Source organism: Pteropus medius, unplaced genomic scaffold (genome assembly GCF_902729225.1).
Source record: "Pteropus medius unplaced genomic scaffold, Ma_sr-lr_union100, whole genome shotgun sequence".
Lineage (NCBI taxonomy): Eukaryota > Metazoa > Chordata > Mammalia > Chiroptera > Pteropodidae > Pteropus > Pteropus medius.
Window position 1 is genome coordinate 10,245,021 of NW_024346667.1, and position 9,523 is coordinate 10,254,543.

General features: G+C 35.7%; 2 pseudogenes; one reads left to right on the forward strand and one right to left on the reverse strand.

Moving 5' to 3' along the window:
• Nucleotides 1–1,319: 1,319 nt before the first annotated feature.
• On the reverse strand, nt 1,320–1,437 carry LOC120613571 (uncharacterized; annotated as a pseudogene).
• A 1,962-nt stretch (nt 1,438–3,399) lies between these two features.
• LOC120613636 (uncharacterized) lies at nt 3,400–3,518 on the forward strand (annotated as a pseudogene).
• The last annotated feature ends 6,005 nt before the right edge of the window (nt 3,519–9,523 follow it).

Sequence of the window (9,523 nt, forward strand, 5' to 3'; positions counted from 1 at the left end):
AGTTCAGATCTCAAGTACAACAACACATAACATTTTATATTTATAGCACAAACTAATGGGTGAATCAAGTAGTCAAGAAGTTTGGTTTTGCTGCTCCAGTCTTGCAATCTTATTAGTTTCTCTCCAACAGCCAGACTCCCTCAAGATCTTTCTGTTTATTTGTTTGTTTGTTTGTTTGTTTGTTTGTTTAATGTATATTATATGCCAGATACAGTTATAAGTATGTTAGAAATCATTTATTTATTTCAATAAGATTAGGCAAAATTATGCAGCACTAAGAAATGACCCCAAATCTCAGTGGCTCACAGCATCAAAGTTGATTTCTCACTTCTATTATATGTTGACTTTAGCTGTGGCTCTGATTCATGTCCCCTCTACTCCAGGATCCAGGCTAAGGAAACCCCTATCTGAGACATCACCATTCTTATGACAGAAAAAAGAAAATGATTGGCATGGTTTTAAAGTTTCTGCTCATAAGTTATATACGTCACTTACAGTCACATTTCAAAGGCCAAAAATGTGACTTGGCCAACCCTGACAGTGGTGGAGAGATGGGTAATTCTCCATAGGTAGGGGCCATGAAAATTCTGAAAATACAATCTACCATCAACATTTTAACTATATCAGGATAGATATTATTATTATCTCCATTTTAAAGTTGAAGAAATCGAGGCACAAGGAGGTTAAGTAACTTGATGAAGATCACACAAAGCCAGGATTTGAAACCCAGGCAATTCATGATCTTCACAGCTATACTTGGCTGATTCTTTATGTTCTCGCCCTATTTTTACCTCCTCATAAAAATTCTGAAACTCATTCACACAGAAATATTTGACAAGTAAAAGTTTAAATAATAACTCTTCCAAAAAAGATTTGCATCTTAAGGCAATAGAGCCTCAAGATAAAGGTACAAAGTTCAGAAGATTAGTGGAGAATGCAGCTTTTCAAATGCCCCTAAAATCATATCTAATAATTGACCTCTAATTCTGTTTATACATTCACCTAGCTGCTCTGCTTGAGGTCTTTGCTCAAATATTACCTACTTGGACAGGCCTTTCCTCACCACGCTATTTTTAAAATCACATGCATCATCATCACCACAATAACTACCTTCTTTATTCTTTATTGTTTTCTCCTGCTTTATTTTTTCTTCATAAAATACTGTCTAATTGTATTATATGGTTACTGTTATTTCATTATTACTTATCTCCCCCATTTTTTTTTTTTTTTAGGTGAGGCAACCCTTGATTGACTGCACAGATTGCAAGGAACTTGTCAGTTTACAATCCTTTATTTTTTTTATATTTTATATTTTTTTATGCCCACAGCACCTGGTCTTCCTAGGTGGTCTCCCACCCAAGTACTAACCAGGCCTGACCCTTCTTAGCTTCCAAGATCAGATGGGATTGGGTTTGTTCTGGGTAGCATGGCCTAGACTATCTCCCCCATTGTTATGACTTTAAGTAAAGCACAAGGTATTTGATGGTGAGCAACAAAAGACCACAAGAGAAACTGAAATAGAGAAGTTTATTACTCGCAGGTCCTGGAGGAAGTACACAGCATGCCTTGAGGGGCCACACAAGGAGGAGTAGGCAAAGACATGGTACAGACAGGACCTGGGGCACATGCTTTGATTAGAGTCTGCAGGTAGAATGCTTTGGGCTTCCCTGGCTAAGGCTGGATTCAAACCAAAAAGAACAGGATTTCAGCAAGCTCCCCAGAGGTCTTATCTAAAGGATAAGAGGAAGGCCCTGGGGACGGGCAGGGTGGAGGTAGAGAACCGCGTATCACAAGGGCTGTTGAGAAAATCATATCAGGAGCTTACAATGACTTGCGGCTCTGTTTTCTAGGGCATAGGCTTCCATGAGGGGGTTAGTGTCAGTTTAAGGTCCCTGCAGGCTGGTCGGCCAAACAAAAGGGATTTTAAGGCAGTAATTCCGTAGCATGGCTTAGCCAAATCCTGGATACCTACTACTAAGTCAGAAGTTCTATGAGGATGTAAACATTGTTCACTTTATTCTCTGTTGCAATCACAGAACCAGGATAGGAATTGGCATATAGTAGGTTCTCAATAAATATTTGTTGAATAAATGGATAAATGGATATAAGAGTGAACAGATGAATAAACTCAATGTTTGATACCCATAAAAGGCGTAGATTAGCTATGGAAGAAAGCAAAGCCCAAAGGACCACTTTAAGACATTCTTCATAGTCACTAACACAATAACTTTTATTGTGTGTCAGCTGCATGTCAAATGCCATGACTTAAAATAGATATAAAATAAAGATCCACCCCTGAGGCTCACAATGTAATTAAGGAAATAGAATATACTTACAAAGAAACTAATAATAATAAAAAGGTAATAATGTCATGCTTGGTAAAATATCTTCAAGTAGTACAAGATGTTTAGACTTCATGAAAATATATAAGTGAGAAATATTTGTAATTTTTACAAATAAATGCAAGATGGGGGGAAAAAAATCACAGCATATTTGTGAGAACCAAAAGGATCTGCCAGTAATTTATTGTGCAAAAGAAAAAAATCAGTCTCCCAAAAATGTATCACAACAATGTCCAACATCCAATAGTAAGTTATTAAACATATGAAAAATTAGGAAATTATGACTTATAACCAAGAAAAACAGCAGGCGCTAGACACAGACCTGAGATGATCCAGAATTAGCAGACAAGAACTTTAAAGCAGATATTATAAATTTGTTCATGGGCTTAAAGGAAAAGATGTCCAAAGTAAGTAAACACATGCGAATCTCAGCAGAGAAATAGAATCTATAAAAAATTTGTTATGTCCAGATCAAAGATGATTTGTCACAGATGTTGTACGTGATTTGAGTTGTTTTTCTGCCTTGTGAAATTTTAACAAGGCTTTCTTAACATTTTGCTTCCTATCCATCCTTTAAGATGTGAGAAATTGTCAAAGAGAATTTTTTCTTGAAAGACCTGTGGCCTAAATGAAATTAAATAACTAAAAAATACTATAAAATAAACATAATTTTAAAGATTATTGTATTAATATTTGAATACTAATACAACAATTTCAAAGATTATTTCTAATCTTTATAACATGATTTATATTATTTTCTTGTGTTATTTAAATTTTATAAATACTGACACTAAGAGGATATAATATTCTTTCTAAAGTTATCGAGCTAACGTATTCTCTCAATACTAATCTTTAAATGTATTTCTTATACATATATTATTTGAAATGTTCTGATCATTTTTATACGTAAATTAGCAATTTTCACAATCATCAGTAATTATTGCTGTATTTTACTCTTGCAATAACATTTACATTTATACTTCAACAAATGGCTACCGTGAACATTTAAAATCTATAGATATTTTTCATTCCAAACTACGTATAGAATGCATATTTAGTCTACATCCATGCCACCCTGAACAAGCCTGACCCCATCTGATCTCAGAAGCTAAGCAGGGTCGGGCCTGGTTAGTACTTGTATGAGGGACCACTGAGGAAGACCAGGTACTATAGGTGTAAAAAATAAAAAAATAAGGGATTGTAGCTGACAAGGTCCTTGCAATTTGTGAGGTCAACCAAGGGTTGCCTTGCCTAAAAACAAACAAACAAACAAAAAAAAAAACATATCTATGTTTGAAAGAGAATATTCAGATAGTAGCAATAAAGCTAAATTTTATGCCTTGTTCATGTTGTAGGCATTATTATGCTGATTCAATGGAATAATAACCTTTATGACCACATTGCTGAGTTGGAGAACATCGAGGATGACAACTGAAGTAGGCATTTGGCTAGTCAGCCTTCCAATAGCCTTAGCCCCCTCACGTAAAATGAAGAAAATGAAAAAAAATATTTTGAGATATTGGCTTCTGTTATTGGTAATATTCACTTTGCGGCATACCAGCAAGGAAATTAATGTATTTAATAGCTGCCCAAAACTTTCAGATTAATCACATTCACCAACCAGCATAGCAATTAGCACTCTTATACTTACAGTCATGCTCAGTATGACTTGTTTTCTTTCAAAAGAGGCTATACTTTTTTCAGCATTCTCTTACCCACACTGCATGGAGTCCGGGGAAGTCTTTTGGAGACACATGTTTATCTCTTTATTGAAGGGTGGCATACTAGGAAGAGGTCAGATGAGAATTTCTTTGAATACTTGATGGGAGAATCCTTTTCACCCCTGACTAACCAGCAATTGGGAGCTAGAACATTGTTTGCTGACGGATATTGACATTGCTTATTGGACTTGATTTAAAGTTCCCTTTGTTTTCTTTAGAATATTTGCAGATATTTTCTGAAATTGTCTTGTGATCCTACTCCAAAGCAATGTTTATTTGCCAATATATTTAGTAGATGAGGAGGGAGTGAAAATGAATGTACAGGTATCATGTATATGCCATGAATTTAAGTTGTTGATAGATATCAACGATGACAATGTGGTGCCACAGATTTCTTTATTCTTTGAAGCTGAGGTACAGAGACATGAATTGCACTCGATTGTACAATATCGCCTCACAGAAATTATAAGAAACATGGCATGCCCTAACGGTGCTTATTTACACAGAACACCCTAGTTTCCCCTCTGGCTTTTCTTAAACAAGCAATTTATTCTCAACAGTTTTAAATTTAAAATCAATATTTCTAATAAAATAGTTTTACACTTTTCATCTTTATGTGTGGACGTGTATTGGAAGAGAATCCAAATGAGGTTAAGCAGTAAAGACGAGACTATCAATAAAAACACTTTAGCAAAGTCTATGAAAATGAAGTATTTATTTCTATTTCTCTTTCAACACAAAAATGTACATGAATGGACATATCATGTAACTTTAATTTATTAACTAGATATTAAATAGTAAATTTGGTTTCAAGGGAAGAAAGTAAATTGACGTCAAATTTAAACATGCTTTTTGGTAATTTGAAGATAATGTGAGCAGTTTGCTCTTTTAAAGTAAGTGCTGAGTATTCTTCATTGATGTAGAACATATAGAGAAAATGTGCTCTGGGTCCAGGGATTTATAAGCATTCCCTAAGTTGCTCAAAATACTATGACACCTCCTAAATTACTCTCCATTAATTTGGTAAAGTAAGATAAGATTTTTAAACCACTAAAAATTACACAGGTCATACGTATTGTAGAAAACTCAGAAAATACAAATAAGTGAACAAAGAGAATAAAAATCACAAATAAGTAAATGAACAAAACAAAAATCACAGTGTGTCATTAATATTTCACTGTGTACTATATTTTATCTGTGTGTATTTACAAAAAAAGTGATCAGACTATGTATTTCTTATTTTAATGATTTTGTTCTGAATTGGCAATACATTTTGTTACAAAATTTTTTAAATCTACTAAAATACATATATATGTACATATATGTGTGTATATATATATATATATTGAAGTCTAGCTTTCACTCAGACCTCTGTTTTTTCTATTATCCTGACTTGTTTTCATTAGATTCTTGTTAAATTCCATTAACATTTTTAAGACTTTTTAAGGGGATTTTTAGGTCTATAACAATATTGAAGGGAAGGTACAAAGATCGCCTATATGTGTGCAGAGAGCCAGGAATAAACTCTCTTTGCCATCAGGACACAAGACACCGAGGAATCCAAAAATTCTAAATGAAAGCCTGGCCTTCCAGGTCATTTTGTAGATTTATCAGTCAAGGAAAGAGTGTGAAATACTTTTTAACACTTTGTTAATTTCATGTACAGCTTTTAAATATTTAGGCATATGACATGTAGGTGTTTACTTGTACTCAGGTTCCAGCAGGGCAAATGACTTGTAAGTTCCACAAATTCTGTGAGAGCAAAGAAACATTTTACCTTGTTTACTGCTGTATTTCCAGAACCAAACACATAGTGGATGAAATGCTAGAGGAAAAAGGTGCCTGATGGTTAAAGTGTGGGACGCGCTACTCTTTGGAGTTCCCTCTGGAGGATTGACTATGCAAATTAGCACTTGAAAGGGTTTGAGAATCCAACAATTTTAACCAAACCCTTCCCTTGCTTTTTCCCCAGAGACTTTCTCACATCTACATTATGGTGAAAGACTTGTAGGAATTGCTCAAGTCAATGGCATATGTCAACCAGACCAAGACACCTGCATCGGACATAAGGTACGCTTAAACATGGTCCCAGATATAACCTAAACATTACAAAAAGCCAAGAAATAGGTTAAATGCTTTTGAAGGAAATTAATATAAGATTTTATTTTTTGTGAACAAATCAAGAATTCAATGACAGCAAAAAATTAATCTTTTCCTACCTAGGAATTTTCCTACCTAAGAGTAGGCAGTTTTAGAGAGGGATAGAGAGAGAGAGAAGTTATGAGTTTATCATATTAAATTTAAGGTGAAAAATAAATGTTCTATAAACTTTTAATACTCGTTCATCACCTCATTTATCAATTTAAAATGTATTTACTTCTATTGCCACTAATCTTGATTCAAATGCTAACCAATTTAGCACTTTTAGTTTAATCGCGGATATGCATAGTAATTAATACTGATGCTAATTATGACTAACAGTCGGTATCAGTGCAAGGCAGAACAGGAAATTTATACTATAGATTTTTAATTTAAACTGCAACTATAGAAAAAAGTGGGAATGTATATTAGGACTCTTTCAGATACAAGCCATGGAAACCCTATTCAAACTGACTTAACCATATCAAAGGATTTATTGGTTCACATAACTGGAAAGGATACAGATGTCATTGACCTCAGGAATAAATGAACTGAGAAACTCAACTCTCTTCTCTCTCCTCTGTAGTACTTCTTTCCCTATTCCCTTCCCCTCTCTCCTCATTTCTCTTATCCTCTAGCCCTCTTTTCCTTTCCCTTCATACCTTCCACCCCAACCCCCACAGCATCTCATCTCAACTCCTCTTCGTATTGTCCTCCTTCTCTCCAGTTACAGAGTTTCCTCTATAAATCAGGAATCCTGGCAGCGGACAGCTCCAAGTTCTATCAACACAGCTTAGAAATCCCAAGGGACAGAATAGCTCAACCTACTATATATAAAAACAAAAGTGGAGAAGTCTGATTGGCCTAGCTTAGGCCATGTGTCCCCACTAGCTCAATTGCTAAGACTTAGAAAGATATGCTGCTGCCGCCCCCCTGCCCCCCACAATCAGATCATCAGGTGAGTAAATTAAAACAAGGCAGGTATTCATCTGCAAGAGGGGTAAAGTGATGCTTGACCTACTGAACTTCGGTTGTCCCAAACAGAGTGTAAAGTTTTCAATTTTTGGAAAGTAATTTGACAACATATATCAAGACCTTGTAAATTCATGATAGTGTCGTATGCTAAGAATTCAAGCCTCGAAGTCATATGTATCAAGAAGTATACTATATCATATATATAGCAAATATTGTTTTCAATCTAAGCTCCCAATAAAAGGAAACAAATAGGGAAATTATAACTTCACAGTAGAATATGTGACAATATGAATAATACTTCCCACTACCTGGAGCCTGTCTGCTGCCAGGTTTCTTGACCTAAGTAAAAAAGAAAACTACAAATCTACAAATCAATCCTAGAAAAATAAGTAGATAGAAAAGGTAGAAGAAATAAACAACTCCGAAAAGTTAGTAGACTTTGGGTAGTGAGCCAATGGGTGATCATTTATCCTTCACATTTATTCTTATGTCATGTTTTAAATATTTATATTTGCCATATTTCCTGTAACAAACATATAATTTTATGATGAAACATCATTAACTTCAAGGTTTAATAAATGATAAGACTCAAGCATTTAAGTATCAGATGGGTGTTCTTTGAACTTCTCATCTTGCCAAGTTTACAGCGTTTCTCAAAACCAGTCACGTATTTCAAATTATTACTGCAAACCCTATAGATCCAATGGCTTTACCTACTCTAGGGAAGCGAACAAACGGAAAAGGAACGTGCCAAATGAGGTGCGAGGTAGTCAATCACAAGAGGAAGGAATCCGGGCTTCCCTCATCTCCTAAAATCCACTCTATCCAGAAATGAAGCATCACTAGGCAGTATGTGCACCAGGCTGGCTATTCTTTAAGCATGAATTTAAATTGTGTAGAAAGAAACGGAAACAGCCGAGCCTTTTTACGATTGAGGCAAGCTCTAGCGGCTGTCCTCCGATCCGGGCCATCCTTCAGGCTTTCCTATCCCTTGACCCCCAGGCCCTGATGCAGGCAGGCCTGCCGACCCTACTCCCGGCCCACGCGCGTCCCTCTCCTTCCCAACCTCAACATGACCCCTTTGCGTGGCGAATCACATCTCTCTTCAGGTTTCTACTCTAGAAGGTGAGGAAGGTCATTAAAAATCATCTTGTAGTAGAGAGGTCAATAAGGCAAGACGGGGCGATAGGGAAGTGACAGCTTCCAAAGCAGGCACACGCAGCCGGCGTCCCATCCTAGTTACGCAGCTGAGATGGAGTAGGACAGTCCTCTGCCCCAGCCTCTCAGAGCTCAGCCTCAGTCAGCAAAATGAAAAACTGCTTTGAAGTTAAGTCTGACGGAGGTTTAAACATAGTGGTTAATATTTGTAATCATTTTATTTTGCTTTTATGTTATCCTAATTTCTCGTAAGGTCATTATCTGAAAGAAAGTCACATAATAAAGGTTCCTTCTACCCAAAGTCTACTACTGACTATATTGTAAAGTTGCTATGTGACCTCAGATAAGTTTCTTCATCTTTTCGTTTCTACGAAAAGTTTGGATGAAATTATCTCTTAAACTTCTTTTGGCTATAACATTTTGATATTCTATGGAAGTCTTTCTACAAAGCCTTATCTACTGTGCTTCAAAATATAGGGCACAATAAATCGAACAATTTTTGTTATTGCTTGCTAACTCTCCCTTGGGTCTTTCTCACAGGATGAATTTGAAACTTTTCTGTTTATCATTGTGCTTATTACATATATTCAGCCTTTAAGCTCAACTATAAAATCAAAATGCTAGCATTAAAAACAAAAAGAATCCCTTTCATTTAACATTTTCACAGAAAATTTTTAGCTACTAAAATGTAGCTTTAGGATTAAAATTTAAATAACCAGTGTCATGTAAAATAGGTTTCAGATAAAATCTATGCTAAGGAGAAAAGAAAGAGTTTTGAAGAAGGGGTTTGATATGAGGAATGGAATGTATGGGGAGGGAGAGAAAAAGGAAGAAGTGAAGGTGGCAAAGAGGGACATCGTTTACCTCTAGATAACATGAGAACGGACTTTTTAAAATCAACTTACTAAAGTTTGGTTAAAACTGTCATTTGTATTTGAAAAACAAAACCTGGGAAGTCAACTTTTATCGTTTTTTATATTATCCATAATATCTAATGACAATAATGAAGATCAAATTATCTTTATTAGACATACTTATGCTCACCAGCTCTCTCCCCAAACTCCCAACAGAATTCACAAGTCGCAGGCCGCTGACCCAGGTGCCAGGCACCCTAACTCCTCCACGTTTGTTACCTTCACCACTGGATAAATCATGCTCGGTACTGCACCAGGCGCTAGGTTACTCCCT